Here is an 18,423-nt window from a genome sequence, read left to right on the forward strand (position 1 = left end):
ACACCTTTCCAGGATTTATTAGGTCTGGGATGGGATTCAAAGGCTGCCTGTTAAACAGGCAGTCCAGGTGATTCCAATGATCAGGCAAGTCTGGGGAACACTAACAGAGTGTGATTTACTTAGGCACCTTTAAAAATTTTTAATATAAAATCTCTCCTGCTTACTAAGAGTCTGATTAACTCTTAGAGTTAATCTTCATAGAGAATGATAAAGTTAATATAGATTTCTTAGTTTACAACTAACGTGAGATTAGCCAAACATTAATATTTTTTAATATAAAATTTAAATCTTATTTGATAGCTGCCTTTGAACATCATGAAATAAATGAACTGTCTAGCTGTTTTGAGTTGTTGCTCCTGACTTTAAAGGTGACCAGAGCAATCAAGTCAGAAATTCAACGGTGTCCCAGCAGTTATGTTCCCTCGTCCTAAAGATATCCTTTTAGCATGTGGTAGCAAAATCTTCTTTTGTAGCACCCCAATAATCTCTGTCTTTGACAAAAGGGTGTTTTGTCAAGTATTCTGAGCTAATTGTGAGCAGCCATAAATCCAGAGTCAAATATATAAGCATAAATTTTACACTGACCATGTAGGTAGAATTAAACTTCCTATCCTTCCATCTAACACATGTTTTCTGTTGTATCGACTTTGTTCTCTGTCATCTCACACAGAAATAAAACTCAGCTGTTAATTTTCTTGGCTTTCATTCTTGGCAACTTTCTGGACCAGAAATAATCATTTTATTCTCTATTAGGTGATATAAAATAGATTTGGATTGGATTAATAGAGAATTTAGCAAGCACTTCATTTCCACTCAAAGAAAATATATCAGAAAACTTCATGAAATGTGCCCTCTCTCTGACCTTGTCTTCAGCGTGTAGGTGATACGCTGGGTGTGGATATGTACACACTCGTGCAAGTGAATGTGCACACAGATGCTGGAGATTCTAGAGAAGGTCAACTAGCTGTGCCTCTGGAACAGTAACACATTCCCCTTGGAAAACTTTATAATAGATAACTCATCTATATCTACATACGTTAGAAATAAAGCACTTAGGAATACTGTAAATTACTGGCTGAAGACATAATCATTTAAATATTTTGCACATGCAAGTGAGAGGCAGTTAAGTGTAGTGGTTAAAAGCACAGGCTCTTAAGCCAGACTTTCTCTGCTCGACTCCTGGTTCTACTTCCTACTTGGTGACCTTGGGCTAATTACTTACTAAACCTCTGCCTCTGTTCCTCCATCTATAAAGGGGGTTAGTAATAATATTAGTACTTATCTTAGGGAAGTGTTGTGAGTATTACATGATATATATAAAGTTCTTAGAACACTGCCTGGCATTTTTAAGCATTAAATAAATATTAGCTATTATTTTTATGCTTATATACACACATATTCAGGGTATTAATTACATTTTTTTCTTGCAAGGAATTGACACTTTTCAAAGAGTGTCATGGAAAGAATTACCTAAGTTGGACTTGGCATGAATTCTAGTCTTTCTCAAGTTCAAGTGCTGAAAAAATACCCTCCTTAGCTTCCTTATTCCTTTTCTATCACATTTCCCTCTTGTGTATGTTATTGCGGAAGAAAGTTTTTATAAATACTGCAGACAGGACAGAAGCGTCCCACATTTTGTTATGGGTGTGTATTGCTCTAACAGGCCTCCACCATACATGCGTCGTAATTATGATTCAGAGAATGCAATTCTCTCCTTGGTATTATCCAAACCTATGTGGCAATTAATTTGATCATAATAAGATTTTCCTCTTCTCCCATTTGCTGACAATCTGGAGCTTATAAATTGCCAGTTGAAAAGTCACTGCTTACCACTGACAGACATTCTTGCTGTGTCTGTATCTCGCCAAAACAAATTCAACTGATTCAGGAAAAGACGAGTTGAGTGTAATTTGCAATAACTTTAAATTATAGGTATAGTTAGATATAACTTCTATCTTTCCCAAGAAATCAATTATTAAAACAACATGGTACATAATGTTTGAAAAATACATTACTAAAAGCCAAAATGGGCACCTAAGTCAGACTTTACATAGCAAAAAAGTCAACTTTACATATCATTGGATCAACTTTTCTAAATTCTAATGTCAAAGTGCATATTTACATCTTAGTAGCTTTTAATACGATTACAGAAATGGTATTATCCCATTTTAGTGTAGTCTCTGGTCTAGTGAGTTTTGGTTTGCTTAAGAAACTTATAACGGAGTCGGTTCATTTCTGTCAGTGTTCATTCAAATCCAACTTAATGATGTTTTTCTTATTGTAATACAGATTTTGCATTGCATAAAAGATGAAATTACATATGTTTGAAGACCCCAGAATGTTGTTTGGCTCAGCAAAGTGCCATCACCACAGGGTTGTTAAAGGATGTGAAGTATTCCATTCTGCTAGAGTCCCATCTGATTCTAGAACCTGTGGGAGACTTGGTGTCTCCTCAATATCAGCTGTAATGAAGCATTATCCAGGGATTTTGCAAACAGCTTAGAAATCTTCTAACCTATTGACACAGAGAGTAGCCACTTCATAGGATGAGATGTCAGATCCAGCAAGCTTGTTTTTCTGGCTTATAAAGAAGAGTACAACATCATAGGGATCTAATTAGAACAATCAAAGGCAAGTATTATTCCTTACACCGCCTTCTTCTGTACCTTTGTCTTAGCTAAGCTTACTCTCTGATAACTATCACCTAGCACAGACCTCTTTCCACAGCAAAAGCCTTTTCTTTCTGGGGCTGGCCTGGAGGCCTAGCGGTTAAGTTTGCATGCTCCCCCTTGGTGGCCTGGGGCTCCCAGGTTCAGATCCCAGGTGTGGACAAACACACTGCTCATCAAGTCATGCTGTGTCAGGCCGCTCATATATAAAGTAGACAAAGATGGGCACAGATGTTAGCCCAAGGCCAATCTTCTTCAGCAAAAAGAGGAGGATTGGCAACAGATGTTAGCTCAGTGCTAAATTCTTTTCTTTCTAATGATCTCAAGTTAGAGAGCACTGCTTTTCAGACTTTGATGTGCATCCAAATCACCTACACCTGGGGATCTGGAAGAAGCTGATTCTGATTCAGTAAGTCTGGAAGGCCGAGATTCTGCAGTTCTAACAAGCTCCCAGGTGATGCCAATATCCCTGGCCTATGTAGCTAGGAAAGTACTTCCTGGTTTAGGAAGAACTAGGGAGATATTTAGGTTGTCAGTGAAACCTTGGCTTCCTCTGCTTTTGATTCAGTGTCTGGCTGGCTGAAGAGGAGGTGGTGGGTGCTGTGAAGTGTTGATGACCATATGCTCATGTAGAGTGTCTCCTGTAGCCTCTTCCTAGCACAACACTTTTCTTTGCCTTCAACAACAATCCTCCTGGGATGAACAAGAGTAGAGGAGGTGGTGTGGGCAAGCAGCGGCCTCACAGAATCCAGATGGTGACCATGAGGGAGAAAGGGAAGGGTCTATAAGTAAAGACAGTACATGTAACGCTACAGCCCTGCTTGACCTACCACCTCTACTTACTGCTACAAGACTGCGATGACTTGAAATGGTGCTGTGAGCAGCGACATGCCACAGTGCAGACAACAGGAGGGCTTTGAGTCGGATATATTTGGATTTAAGTTTTGGATTTCTTGAGTCTCCTACTTACCAGGGGAGTCACCATGAGCCAGTCACTGCCCTCTCAGACACAACTTACTTATTAGTTAGGCAGAGACTATAACTGCCTTACAGGACAAATGGATGCAGCAGTCAAGCAAAAACAAATACAAACTGTCAAGGGCCATGACAATGGACTTAAAAAAACCAACCACATTACGGCACATAATATTTGTTGGATGAGTTTTCTTAATGAGTTCGCTTTGGCACTTCAAAACAGTCTCTTGGCCTAGCTAAGTCTACTGCTGGCAATCGCTACAACCAATTATCACTCTTTTATTTTGGAGTGCTGCTATTTCTTTGATTTAAAATGGCTTGTCTCTGGATGAGAATCACAGTGCCTCTTCTCCATTCCACTATCTCCTTTTCTTTGTTTTCTCAACATTCTGTTCAGCATGTGCAGAACCTCAGGGTTCTTCCTCCATGCTGGGGACCTCCAGGAGGCAGGGGTGGCTGCCCCTGTCATCCTTCTCTTGGCTGGGAAGGCGAGTGGGCGTGTGTTTGTACGGCAAGCTGAATAACAGATTGAATAGCAGCGTCACTTTATTCCAGCTCTGCTCCTCACCTGTGAGGAGACACACTGGTTTTTATTTTTCTGTTGTTCCCTGGCAACATGTCAGTGGGCTGGCAAGATACTGTGGCAGGTTACCTATTTGTAATGCAAATGAAGTTTTTGAGTACGTGTTGCTGTGTCCTTTTTTTATGTGGATTGTTAATCCATGACACATTGCTGCTTCTGAAACAAACCTGGGCCTTCTGCTGAGAGAGTTTCCAGGGCAGGGGCATAAATCGACGGATTCCTACTGTCCTTTCTTGAAGACTTTTATGGACGTGGAGCCTGTTGATGGTTTTAGTTTGGGGAAATCTATATTATATTCCCAGTCCTTGGGATTCTTACAAAGCAGGAAGACTTTTCATTTCTGGTGACTCATGAATTCTAAGTGATAATAATGGTGTTGACTCCTGGGTTGCTAAATGGGTCACCTGTTCTCACATAAAATTAATGTTTTGGGCTATATGTTTTTGGATTGTGGAAAATGAACGTTGCTAGTGACAATCATTAATATTTGATTCTGGCCTCTTTCCTAGATTGCTCTCATTTTAACATTTTGTGAGCACTTACTGTATGCCAGATGCTGTGGTAGGTGCCAGTGTTACCAAGAAAAACAGGTTCCTGCCTTCAAGAAACATGAAGTCACTGATAAAGTGCTACAATCACACCTGGGGACTTATTGTTGATTTGGGAGTGGGGACTACTGGCCAGGAAGGTTTCTTGATATAAATGACAGAGGAGCTAGTGAAGGTTGGTAGTTAAGAATCCGAGCCTTGGAGGCAGACAGTTCTGGGGTATCCAGTTCTAGCTGTGTGACTTACAAGTGTGTGGCTGAGACCCTAGAGCAAGATATTTCATCTCTCTAAGCCTTGGCTTCATCATTTTTAAGATGGGGGCAAAGGTATCTACCTCGCAGGGTGGTTGCAAAGTTTAAATGCAATGACAAGTGTAGACCAGCTCCCAGTGCTAGCACGTGGTAAGCACTCAATAAAAGGTAGCTGTGACAACTGTTATAATGTGTGTTGACCTTATGCTTTTGTTTGAATGAACAAATGTGAAAATGTTTTTACAACCCAAAGTTTCTTGGACCTTTTGTAGTATCTGCTTAATCTCTCCTGATTTTAATCATTCATCTAAACAGTCTGTTCCCTAGGAGTCCTCCAAGTAAACAGATAATTGGCTTTTTAGCTGCTTTGTTTCCAACTTTACTGCTCAGGTTAGAGACAACTGTAGGGAGAAACAACCAGGAGAGATGATATATACGAGCAATCATGACATTTTGTGACAACCTTGGTGCCTGGTGTTAGCAGGCCTTCGCATACATGTGAAAGATGGGTTCTTAATGAGAGTTTGGAATGATCTGACCTGGGGATTGTTAACGAGCAGAAAGGCTCATTAAGGCTCATCTAAGGGATGATGAGGCAAATACTTGGACATTGGTAAACGTGCCACCTGTTTGCATGTATTAGCTTTGCCCATTTTTTCCACTGTGCATTAAAATTGGAATCCACACAAGGAACTCCACACAGCAGTGAAAGTGGCTGTAGCAGCTTTTGCTCAATGTCTGTCTCAAGTTGGGCCAACAAGCTCGAGGCTCCTAGCTGGGGCTGAAACCACTTCGGGCGCTTTAGAGGCGTGGAACTCGGGTTTCAAAACAAAACATGGTAACTCGGTTCATAGTGGTTTCAGCAAATGTATCAGGAAATAATAATAAACCACAAATATTGGTGTCACCCAAGAGTCTACACAGCACATGAGTGTACTGAAATTGTTCGACTATGTGGAAAGATGCACAGGCTATAGTGTTATAAATGTGCATGAATTAAAACATATGTGGGTAACAGGAATGGGTAATCACACCAACAGGCCATAATTAGTTTAAATAAGCATGTTTCCTTTAATTATTTTATGATTTCCACTAACCGGTGTACTTGTAGAGCAGAATGTTGGATCGTTAGATAGTTACTTTCTATCGTGGTATTTTTGGGAGATGAATGTATTTGCATATTGACCTGATTTTCCAGTTTTGAAAGAAATTTTTAAGCCCTGTATTATAAACATAGGAAAAGGTGAAATTATAGCACATGCTATATTTTCAATATGTTGATTTCTCTTTGTTTAGGTAGGAAAGTAGTTTGGGGAAACTTTGACCTTTTTTTAACTTAAGTATCTACTTGTGAGAGCTGTTTAAACACTTATGCAACACAGCCTTACCTTAAATAGGATAAAGTGAGAAACTCTGCCTGAATAATATACATTTAAAATGAATAAATGGATTTAAGCATTGATAATTACCACAATATCATGGAACACCAAGTCCCCTCTAAGAAATGTGTTAGTTTGGAGCAAATTTTAAAATCTGTGTTTTAAAAATATTTTGTGAAAACTCATGTCTATACCGTTGCAAAGTCTTTTTAGGTTTATATTATCTTAAAAATTAGGTTTATAGTATCTTAAAAAGTAAATTAGATGCTATTGGAAATACCTATTCTGTCTTGATTTTTGTATTAAATTTAAGTCAAATAAGATGGTCCTCAAAAACATATTATTAGAATCATAGCAAAGCGTGGAATCTTTGCTTCATTTAGTTATCTGTGAACATGAAGATAGAATGGTCATAAAGTAAAAATCAATTATTCTAATAATCAAGTGGTCTGTCTTAAGCAACTGTAAAAAAATGAGAAAAGGCAAAGCAATAGAATTCTGAGGGACAGATTTCATTGTAACAGTAGTGCTTTGATATGTTTACTAATGTACTATTATTGATAGAGGAGAGTTGAAAATTAACACATTTCTGTTAGACTAAAGCTGGAGTTGTTGCCTCAAACCATAATAATTGATTACATGAGTTCATGTGTCTAATGGGAGAGCACAGTTAGAATTCAGAAGATATCTTCTTTCTTTGGTGGAAACCCTGTAATGCAGCCCTATCTTACGTGGAAGATTAGATTTTTTCCTTATGGTAGGTCTGATAATTCCATAGGGCAATTCCATTAATTTTAAAAATTTAATTGTGGAATGTTTCTGAATTATACCACTCATTTGTTAGAGGTAGTTTAAAATAATGTATTCATGATATTAAAAAATTCAGTAATATGACATTTTGAATTTGCTATTCTTACTCTAGTCTTTGAGAACTGACTTTTGAATTTACTTTTGGACAGACAGTTATTCTGAGAAGGCATTTTTTTTTATTTTGCAGTTGTCACTGGTTTTTACTGTTTAGTAAGTAAACTAACAACATAATTTAGTTAATCTCTGAGATTTTTAACATACCATATCATGTTTTGGGGGCCCCTTAAATGAGCCTTTCTCAGTAAAAACCTGTACTGCTAAATAATTTTAGAATAAATATCATTTTCCTTTAGTGTGATTGAACAGTAAAAATATCTTTTCTTTCTTTGTGTTAATAGGAGGGAAAACCCACAAGACATAGCTGACTTTTTCTTGACAGTTGCTTGGAGAAAAATTTGTAATAAACAGCACAAGTTCTGTGTGCAATGGTTGAAAGCCAACTGCTTTGTAGAAAAATAGATTGTAGTTGTGAGTATCTTCAACCGTAAGGCCTCGCTTGTAAGAGTCCAGTCTCTGAAATGTAACTTTCTCCCCCCCCCCCCGCTTTTTTTGCTGGATGAACAGCCTAATGTTCCATGCACTGTACTAGAAGTAGCATTTTATGCAACATTGAAAGAGTCAATTAATTTGCATAATTTCATGAGTATTACCGTGACTTTAAGGTAGGCTAGCTTGCTCAGGAGCCTCGTCTGCCCAATATTTTTTTTCTATTTTGACAAATTAATCATTTTTAAAAACAATTAATTATACTTATGACAAACTGAACCCTACCCCAGGGTCCTAAATTTTTATAGCAGAAATCTAATATTAATGTGAATAAGATCAGTGATTTAGTGAGTACCTTAACAGTCAACAATGCCTAAGGCTGAACAAAATTAATATTTTGTTTCCCATCTGGAGACTTCAGTAAAATTAATGAGGAAGGGGGACTTATTGTAATGTATAATAGACACAAATTCACTGTTCTCAAACTGGGCATTCTGCTTACATCAGAGCTTAGATATTTTGCGTACTTTTCACCAGACTGTGTTGGCAGAAATCTGTTCTCTTCCTGAAGGAAAAATGGGCACTAATTACTTCCAATGCCTTGCCGTATTGGCCCAAGTAAGAAATTAATTTAGATGATATATTTAGTGATCAATGTGATTTTTTTTAAAAAAAGTTTTTAAATAAGCACAGTTTTAAATATGTTTAAAAATTGAATAACATTACATTAATAAATACTAATTACATATATTACTAAATATGCTAACGTAAGAAACAATCTGAAATTTTTTTTTAGTTTCTCCAAAAGATTCCGTGCCGGTCCTATAAGTATATGAGGATATCTTCTGGAAAAACCTGACTCATATCTTTTTGTAACTTGTATATTTTGGGATAATGCTTAGAGACATTCCTAGGACTGTCCTAGACTAAGATAATATTTAGAATTTAGTGAATACAAACAGAAAAAATCTAGTTAAACACGTCTAACTTTCCAAATGCCGTAATATCAATTTTAAAACGTAGGTTAAGTTCCAACCTCGGAAGAAAGGACAGCTTACATTTGCAAACATTCCCAGGGCGTTAAAAAAAATCAACATCTTCAATTCTTAGACTTACTTGTCTTTCTTCATATCAACATTGAGCAGAATTTGTAAGGTTGCATTTTTGTCTGTGTTTTCAATTTCTACTAAATGTTTCACAAGATATTTTTCATCTTTAAAAGGACCTGTGGGTAAGGATATAGCTAGGCAAATGTATGCCTAAATCCTCAATATAGCACGAGGAGTGTGTATGTACATGGATGTACTTTTTCCTTATATCAAAATAATAGACAAGAAATACTTTTGGCATCTAGAGTGATTATCATGTATCCCTTAAGAAAAATTATAACGGAGCTCATTGTTTGTCTATTTTTGCACTACATTCATGGCAAATATCCTTAGTTTTGACAATCAATACGTTTCAATTTAAATAGTCAATCACTTAGTAAATTTCTAGAATTTACACAGTGTATCAAGTTATTTTGCATAGTTAAGAAATGACAGGCTATGGATCTTATATTTTGTAAACAAAAAATTTCTTTCCAAACCTTAAAAACACAAAGCATCTACATTCTGTGTAAATCTGCATTATTAATTCACTGTAAAATAGATCCAGTTGGAGTACTTGTTTTTGCATTAAATTAAGCCTTTGATGTTCTTTAATGCTTTGATTTAGCCTCTAATTTGTCAGAGCACAAATGCACCAGCAGCTGTTGAAAATATCACTTTTGCAGTTCTGTTCCCGGCCAATAAAATCCCAACAAGTCATCTTCCTATCTGGCTGCACAAAATAGCATTGAAAAAGTAGTCATTGCTTTGAAGTATCACTCCAATTATAGGTTTTAACCCCATAGGTCACAGTTAGATTATGTATACAATGCCAGTGTAATTCTGTCTCAATTCTAGGCTTTCTGTGTGTCCCAAGCGTTCACCAGCTCCGCTGGAGGAAATTTCAGTCGGTGGCTATGATGGCACTGACCTGTGTTTGATAGGGTTAGACAGCATTTGGCTGATGCCTGTATATTTTGTGCATTATTTAACTTTCTATAACATATTTAGCATCAAAGCAAACTACACTAGGATTACCTTTTCCTTCTTTCAGAAATCGCAGCACTAAGACGACTTTTCATCACACGGTGATAGTGATTCCATCAGCTATATGATACATATGCATGTATGTATATTCATACCCTGAGCCAGGAAAACATCTTATTTGACAACCATTAATGATTTGGGGATCTTTCATTGTAAGTTGAGTCATGTGTCTCTTTCTACTCCGGTTAAGTGCCAGTGTTGATGCTTGACAGAAAAAATGGACAAATCCACCATGCTGGTTAAATTGTCTAAATTTATTATATTAGACATTTCCTGGCAAATGCATCTGCCAGCAGGAAATATAAATGCTGCTTTTACATCAAGGCAACTGGCTCTGTCATTTCTGGCTTTTTGATAATATTCTGAACTACATTTTCATCAAGAAGATTGTGATAGAAGAACATGTTTTTAATTAGTTTTTGTGCTGACAACCAACAATTAGAAGGAATTCATATGATGCTAAAGAGAACAATAGAAGAACTCCCCTGTCCATGGAAGTGGACTATGACCTTTACCCCTTATGATTTGGAGACACACAAATTCCTGCTCCTGGAAAACTGTACTAGGTAACAAACTTTCACAGTAGGTTGCTTTAGAATCGCTAAGGACGTAAAGCTCTGATTTTCACTGATAACCTAGAAAATATTCATTAGTGTTTTTTTTCCTCTTTCCTATCTTCTTCCTTCTTTTAAAAATCAATGCATATATTAAAGTCAACAACTTTTACCTATTTGGCTACTTTACATTACATGACTCAGGATTATGGATTGAGTTTTCACTTACCTGCTTATAAACATTTTTTATGCAGAATTTTGAGATATCGAGAAAATAAGGACGTTAGTTGTCATTCAAGTTGTTCATTCCTACTTATAGAACTGCAGATAACATGCTTTTTAAGTGGATCTCTGATTGTTTAAAAAAGAAAAAGAAATAAAGCAACTCAACTCTTTGGGCTTTGCCCTCTTATTTTACTTAGTAGTAACACGAAGCATTCACATTACTTTAAAACTGATGTAGTAAAATGGACTTGAATAATACATCGCAGTCCTGACCGGAAGATGTTTGCTTACCCACATAAAGTAATTTGCTTCTTAGCGCAGCTGGGTTCCCTTTTGCGGGTGTTTTATTTTTTATGAAGTAAAGAGAAAACATTATGTTTGTAAACCAATGTTTTAATCTAATTGATGACAAGTCAATGGCCTAGAATAGCAATGGCTGCCTCAAAACACCTCAATTTGCACATTTTAGGGCCTACTAAGCTGGGGAACTGAAGCATGAGGCAAATGAAAAAATATGGAGTTCATAATCTGGGGAGACCTGCATGTGTAGAGCCATAAAAGCCACAACGCCAGCTCAGGTGGAAAAATGTTGAAGTGAGAAATGTATTCAATAAATAGAAAACACAGCATGGAGCTGAAAAGTGTGCATGAGAAACTGGTTAGGAGATTCGAGTAATGGAAAAGGAAGCAGATGGAGCATGAGTGTACATTAAACAGTAGTGTTCATAGCTTGTGACATAAAGTATTCCTCTGGGAGTCTAATTCTTAACTATCTTCCAATTCATTCAATTTAAAATATTATGGTCTTGTTATCATCTAATTTTGCAGAAATTTTATTGAAAATATTATTATGATGGACTACGTTTCATAGTTGAAAATGCTTGCTGATGGAATAGACTAGATCCTGAAAGTTGATAACTTGATATTGCTGTAACTTTCCTTTATCAAGTTCTACTTGCCTGTTGGAGGTGTGTGATTTCAGTGCATGAGCTTGTGTCTGTCTCAAAGGCTTATGAACTTAACGATTGTGGGTTCCTGCAAATAGAACAGGAAGCCATGCACTTTTATAGATGTGTTTAAAAGACACTTTCAATGATCTGTGGAACATGTCAGGACACCTGGGACAGAGTGTTGGCTCTATAATATAAAATAAGAAAGGAGATGGTATTTATTGGTTTTTCACAACTGCAGAATTCTTGCTACTTTCACAAAAAACATCAGAATTTCCATTCTGGTTATTTCCGTGCATCCATTGGCTTTCTCTGGTGGGGATGCACTAGGAGAAAGACAGTTGGCCTCTTTTGACCATTCTCATGCCAAAGTTTAGTACTTGGTTTTGTTTAATAATCCACAGTGGATTTTTACGAGTCCATTTTAAATAAACTGCGTTTTTGAATCTCTGTTTTTCACCTATGTTTCTTCCGAGCAATGAGTGATCAAGTATATTTTACGTTCAGTTAAAGTAATACTTTTCATTTGTCCCAAATGCATTTTTCCGTAGAGTGCCAAAAGATTTGACAGAAAAGCATATATTCATACTTAGCTGTTATGATATGGTTTTAATCTATAAAATATTTCTTCTTATATGAGGTTCTTTATGCTAAAGAATCTTGGCCTCTTTCCTTTCCTCATTTATCTTGTGTTCCTCCTCTCCAGTTTCTCCTGTCCCATCTCATTTCTTGTGTGCACTTCCCATAACACTTTCCATCAATTTCTGATAATGTAGCAAGTTGGAAAATTAAGTGCCTTGCTTTCTTCCCTATCCAGAAGCAACAAAAAAGATCTGACCCTACTGGACATAGGGATTGATAAAATCGTGTGTCTTCACAGATTTTAGTTAATCAGCAGTTATTGCTTTTTTATTTTACACATATTCCTAATCCTTTTCTTTTGTTCCTAACCATCTTATGGAAAAATCTGTTTTCTCTTTTTCTTTCTCCCCTCTATCTAATTCATTCATTCCTTCCCATTGCACCTCCTCTAGGATTTTAGATGGCGAATCCTCCGGTATCTCCATTCCTTCCTCTGAGTTACATAACCCCTCACTTTCAAATATGTAAAAGTGTCTCATATAGAAAAAATGACTTTTCTTGTAGCTCACTGCCTCTTGTACCTAGTTTTCTGTTTGTTTTTCTTTCTTTTTTTTTTGAATGTTTTTTTCTTTTTTCCTAGTGCTCCACTTTGCTCACCAAACATGTGCTCTGTAACCCTTTGAAACTTGGCCTCTATCATCATGAAAACGACAAAGTCAAAGACTGCTCATTACAATCTGTCAATATCTTTTCCTAATTTTTTTTTCCCCCTTGAATTCCCTGTTCTTTTCCTACTGCTTACTATCCCTCTTTCTGGAATGCTCCTATTCTTAAGCTGTCATAACTCTTTTTCTTTCTTCTCTCTCTGCCTGTTTCTCCAGCTGTCTCTCTGGCTCTCTTACTTGTTGCCTACCCATGGACTCCTCTCCCACATCAGAAGCTCAGGGAGCCGTCTGTTTACACCATCGCTTGGACAGTCACTCCATTCCAGGATTTATCCATCACCCCTGTGCTGACTCCCTTCAAATTTCTGAACACAGTTTATTTAGTTAGCACCTACTGTATGGCAGTCTTTGTACAGATCCCTAATCTTCTTTTCAAGGTATAATAGTTTTTCTTCAGCATTATTTTTTTCATATTTTCATCAGGAAATCTTGCATTATCCCACGTTCCAAAGTTCTAACTTTATATCATTTTTTAAAAAGTTTTTTCCTTTCCCTTAGTTTCTCCTTTCTGTCAACAGCATCCTCACTGTTCTAATTACTTTGAGTAGAAATTACATCCTTACCTCCCTCTCTCCCTAACCCCCTGTCCCCACTCGTGCTTGCCCCAGCCATTCACCAAGTTCTGCCGACATTTTTCTTGGTTGCATTGCATTTGTCCCTTTCTTTACGATTCCTAGTAGATGCGTGTGGTCCAGGCTCTTGATATCTAATGCCAAGCTTATTGTAAAATCTTTCTCCCTTATCTCTTCCCTTTTTTATAACCCGTGTAAGATCCCAAGACTTAACTAAACACTATTTCCTACCTCGTGCAACTTGCTGATCAAAGACTCGCAGTCCTGTCTCATTGCCTTTACAGTGCTTCCCAGTGAGGAACGCTAATTCCAAAAGGTGCTCGGAGGAACAAAACTGCTATGGAAAAAACACCCAAAAGAAGAGTTTTGGATATGCTGCCTCAAAGAGAGTGTCAATGCCATTAGCATATTAGAGTTTCTAATAATATTTAACTCAGATTTTCTCAAGATTTTCTGCCCAAGGGATTTCTGTTTTGAGCAAAACCCATTTAATATCTAAAAATTAGTGTTCTGTAGGATACAACTTGGAAAATGCTGGCCTGTTGGATATGCATGAACACAACAAAAATAATGAAATATAGTTAACATTTATCAAGTCACTGAAAATCACTTTATAAAATACTTTAAGTACTTTTCAAGTTAATCTTCATGATAACTTGATGAAGTTGCTGCTTTTATTATCCGCATTTTCCCGAGGCTCAGTGAGGTGGAGATCCTTGTCCCAGACCACACAGGAGCGAGTGGCATAAGAGAGTTAGAAACCCTGGTCTCTGGGACTCCAGAGTCACAGCTCTTTACTTCTATGCTATGTGGCTTCTAATAGAGTACAAGGCTCTCTCCACTCTGACTCCACTTCCTTTTCTAACCTAGCTTCCCTGTGGGCCTTCTACTCTAGTTGGGCTGCTTGTATTATATATAATCCTTCTCCCCACCTTTAAATATCTCCATCACCTTTCTCTCCAAGCCAACTTTCTTCCCTCTTCATCCTGTCCAAAATAACTTCTTAATAAGTCTTCCTCAAGGATGTCAGCAGACCACAACATCCTGACCTAAATTTGTCTTCTCTAAATCCCCATGCTTATTTACCATTGTGCCATTCATTTGCTACCATATTATTAAAAAGCAAAAAACAAGACATGCTTATTTCCTCTTTCCTCAATGAAATTGTAATCTTGTGAAATGGGACTATAGTTTATATCGGAATGTATGACTGAGCAAATGAATGACATGGATACTGAGCAAAACTTGTAATAATGTCTAGAAGAATTAACCCTATAAACCGCAAATAGGAGGTGAAAAAATTTTTTCTTTTTAAAAAAACAATGCTAAAAATAAATAAATAAATAAATAAATAAAAATTTATTTTTAAAAGTTACATCAGTAATATACACATACTGTCATTGCAAAAGTTATAAAGAGTAGGGTAGTGTTCAGAGTAAACTAGGAAATTCTTTTCTCGTTCCTCTGTCACCCCCTTCCCACTTTAATCCTGTTCCCCAGAGTTCATCACTATTAAGTTTAGTGAATATCTTTTCGGTCCTTTAGCCATTCACTTTCATTTGTGTCTAAACTGAGAGCCCCTAAATCCTATGGCCTCGTCTATGCATGCTATTATTCACAGAAATAATGATCTAATTCCAGATGATCCAAGGACATTATAACACTTTATTAAAGGGGCAAGGTGAATGTTGTACATAGTTCTTCAAATAAACAGACACACTTCCTAAAAATTGCTGTAGACATCTCTCCCTCTCTCTAGAGTTCCCCACTGAAACCGCTGACAAAAATCCTAGCCCTCATCTTGCTCTCTGACTTCTCTAACTTCTCCTGCCCCCATTTCTACCCCCGCCCCCCACCATCAGGTCATCTTTGCAGGAGCTCCTGCTCCCTGAGGGGCCTCTCCGACTGCCTGCTGGATCCTGAAGGAGTAGGCTGCTTCCTGCTCTTATCGCTTTTCTCTTTAGAATCAGATCATTACACTTTAAATTTGCCTAGATTTGTAAATTTGCTGGAATAAAGCCTTTCACTGTATTTTATTCTAGATTTTAAATTCAGCTCTGTTGGTTGCATTTTCCTTGAACCTATTGATTTGTTTGTGCCCCTTTTCTTGTTCATGTCCCTTTTCTTCTTGTTCATATCGCCAAATTTCTTTATTTTGTACATCTTAACTGCTTAGCTTTTAGTTTTAATGATCAATTCTACTGGTTTTTGTCAGCTTTTTATAAAATTTTCATTGACTTTTCTTTTCTTCTTTTATCAGTAGTTTCTTCTACTGTTCTTCACCCTAGTTTCTTTATTTTCTCCTTCCTAACATAAGTATTTTAGCCATAATAATCGCTTTGAATACTCCTATGGCCCCTTACATTCAACATATTTGAAAGATATTATTGTCATTACCATTCATAATTTATGTCTAATTTTAGTTTTTATTTTCTCTTGAATGAAAGGAAGGGTATTACATGGTTTGCATGATTTTTCACTTTTTGAAGTTTGTCAAGCCTTTGTGGAAATGATACAAACGTTCGATTGATATTATAAAAATTTTCCTCTTAAAAGAATTGTCAACTTAGACAAAAAAATGAGAAAATTATATTAATATGTCAACTTTTTATGATTACACTTTTCTGGAATAACACATTTGCCATGTACCTAAATTTTATTTAATTTAACAAAGGTGTATTATGGATGTGAATAAATGTGTAATTCCTTATTTAACCAAAATGAAAGTTTAAAAACATTAGGAAAGAATAAACCTGAGTGGCAGTGATCAAACAAATCAGGGATTTTTAATGCAGGGTCTATGAACTCTAGGGGTAGATCTACATATATTTAGATTTTTTTGTATACTGTTATATACAAACTTATCATTTCCTTTTTTATTATATATTATTATTTTTTTCTGCAAAGAAATAAAAAGTTTTAATAAAATTCTCAAATGTCTCTGGAACTTTCAAAATGTAAAACTTAAGAGAGGTCTAGAAAAATATTGTAGTATATACTCCATATATCTCTATTCTAACATATATAGGAAAAATATTATGCCATCTTGAACAATAATAAAATTTGTCTCATTGTTATTCATCATATAATTCTGGAACCAAAAGGAGAAAATGTTAGTTACTCCAAGAATCCATCTAGTCCATTCCTCTTTTTCTAAACCAGATTGTTCCTAAATCTAACTTAAAGGTGCCATGCTCTTTAAAAGGCTTATTGTTAATCTCTTTTTTATATTTAACCTAATCCATGTATAATGCATTTAAAAATCATTTAATTCAAAACTTGGTCTTAGCCATTGAATTGGTTTTGTGTTGGTGGCATCTCAGTAGGCAGCTGTTGAGGTCTTTTCTCTTTTGAGTAGAGATTTTCCTAATTCTTCATATGCTGAGTAATTTTGGATTGTAAACAAGATATTTGAATATGATGAGATTCTGTGTCTGCAATCAAAAGTAATGATCTAGATGGGTTAAAAGTAAAAAAAGGATGAGGAAGAAGGTATACCAGGCAAACACGTTTTCAGGGAAAGCTGGGGTAGTTTATTAAAATCAGGTAAGGCAGACTTCAGAGCAAAGAAAATTAGCAGTAATAGATAAGGATATTACATAATTATAAAAAGGTCAGTTCAACAAGAAGATATAACAATATTAAATGTGAATTCACCTAACAACAGAGCTTCTAAATACATGAAGCAAAAATTCACAGAACTGGAAGGAGAAATAGACAAATCTGCAATTATAGTTTCAGACTTCAATGCTCTTCTCTCAGACAGAAAATCAGCAAGTATGGAGAAGTGGACACCACCACCAAGCAACTGCAGACTGCATGTATTGACATTTAAAGAATTAGAGTTCATCTAACATAGCAGAATATGTAGTCTTTTTTTTTTTTTTAACAGAAAATGTACCTTTTTTTCTCCTTAGCTTTGAGGTATAATTGAGAAATAAAAATTGTATATATTTAAGATGTACAACTTGATGTTTTGGTATACATTGTGAAATGATCATCACAATTAAGCTAACATATTTATCACCTTCCATAGTTACTGTTTTGGGTGTGTCTGTGGTGCGAGCACTTAATATCTACTCTCTCAGAAATTTCAAATATACAATACAGTACTGTTAACTATAGTCACCATGTTGTACATTAGATCTCCATAGCTGATTCATCTCACGTGACTGAAACTCTGTCCGCTTTGACCAACATCTCCCCATTTCCCGTTCCCCCCAGCCTCTGGCAACCACTATTCTACTCTTTGCTTCTATGAGTTTGACTCTTAGAGAGCGTGAATTCTTTTTAAGTGTACATGAACATTAATATAGACTATATCCCAAGTTGTAAAACAAACCTTAACAAAATTAAAATAATTGAATCAAAGTATATCCTGTGACCATGTGGACTTACACTAGAAGTCAATAACAGATAACAGGAAAATGTCCAAATACTTGGAAATTCAGCAATATATATCTATATAATCCATAATTAAAGAAGTCAAGGAGAGACAACACAGATTACCAATATCAAGAATGAAAAGAGAGGTATTTCTACAGACCCAATAGACATTGAAAGAATAATAAAGAAATATTACATATAACTCTGCACACACAAATTTGACAAGGTAGATGAAATGGACCAATTCCTTGAAAATCACAAACTACCAAAACTCACCCAAGATTAGATATATAATGTACACAGTCCCATAACAATGAAAGAAATTGTATTCACAGGTAAAAACGTTCCAATAAAGAAATCTCCAGGCCCAAATGGTTTCACTAGCAAATTCTACCAAACATTTAAAGAAGAAATAACAACAATTCTACACAGTCTATCCCGGAAAACAAGAGGAAGAAACACTTCACAACCCATTTTATGAAGCCAGCCTTACCCTGATAGCAAAATCAGACAATTATAGCAGAAGAAAAGAA

The sequence above is a fragment of the Ceratotherium simum genome, chromosome 5 (genome assembly GCF_057802395.1).
Source record: "Ceratotherium simum simum isolate JZ-2026a chromosome 5, ASM5780239v1, whole genome shotgun sequence".
Taxonomy (NCBI): Eukaryota; Metazoa; Chordata; class Mammalia; order Perissodactyla; family Rhinocerotidae; genus Ceratotherium; species Ceratotherium simum.